The 920-nt window shown below is 37.5% G+C and overlaps 1 protein-coding gene across 1 annotated transcript in view; it reads left to right on the top strand.

Moving 5' to 3' along the window:
• Window positions 1–920, top strand: part of MBD2 (methyl-CpG binding domain protein 2) — a gene marked incomplete at its 5' end in the record, with an annotated part of 67,571 nt that overhangs the window by 65,407 nt on the left and 1,244 nt on the right. The gene's annotated exons all lie outside the window — the stretch shown is intronic.

Raw genomic sequence — 920 nt, 5'->3', positions numbered from 1 at the left:
TTTAGGATAATCAAGGGTCATCTAATTGATGCTTATTAGACCCTTGCTGTCTTTGCAGATTCCTTTGCAGGTTGCCATCGGGCAGCTGCTGGTTTATGTAAGCAAGCATGTGCTGGTTTATGTAAGCAAGCATGTGCTTCACACGGAAGCTGGCAACTGCTCACTGCCTTGCACTCATGTGTACAGTAGCAGTAACAAACTAATTATTGTTGAGTGACGAGAGCTTTGGTTGGTTCTCAAAAAGTAACCATTATTTTGGTATGTTAGGTAGGGAGAGATTTATATTATTTATGTCATATTCAAAACTTGACAATGACATTATTAGACCAGGCCATTACACTTGCAAGTAGTGTGAGTTTTAGAAGTACTTCTTAGTTACCAAAATTACATTTACCTAAATCACTCATTCAGCCCCATATACATCTAAAATGTTTAATAAACCAGAGCACAGCCACATGACTTAATCAGATGTTAATAATAACATGGGGAATAGGTAGGACTTAGCTTGGCAAAGGGTGGGACATGTTCAACTTCACATGGCTCCTAAGAGGTGGAACCTGAGTCTTCTTACTACGGTTCCCTTCATGTCTGTCAGTCTCATCATGCTGCGTTCTTTCTAAAGCTTCTTATTAGCAAGGTGGGCATGTGTTTATTTAGTCAGTTACTTGAATAACAGGTTGAGATTTACTGTGTTATGTATATTTTACAATCTGAGAGAAGTGCCCACAATATCGGGCAAATATTTTAGGAATGATTGCAAAAAGGCAATAATTCTGAAAGCATAGGTGTTAAAATCTTTAGCTGTGAATGAGATATCATCATATCAAATACATAAATAGTTCAATTTGCAACTGCACAGTACCATTTCACCCAGGTTAAATGTAAGAAGACTCACTGTATATCTATCATCTGTAAATGCT

Source organism: Galeopterus variegatus, unplaced genomic scaffold, assembly GCF_000696425.1.
Source record: "Galeopterus variegatus unplaced genomic scaffold, G_variegatus-3.0.2 Scaffold2217, whole genome shotgun sequence".
NCBI lineage: Eukaryota > Metazoa > Chordata > Mammalia > Dermoptera > Cynocephalidae > Galeopterus > Galeopterus variegatus.
This window is presented reverse-complemented; position numbering and strand designations above follow the sequence as displayed.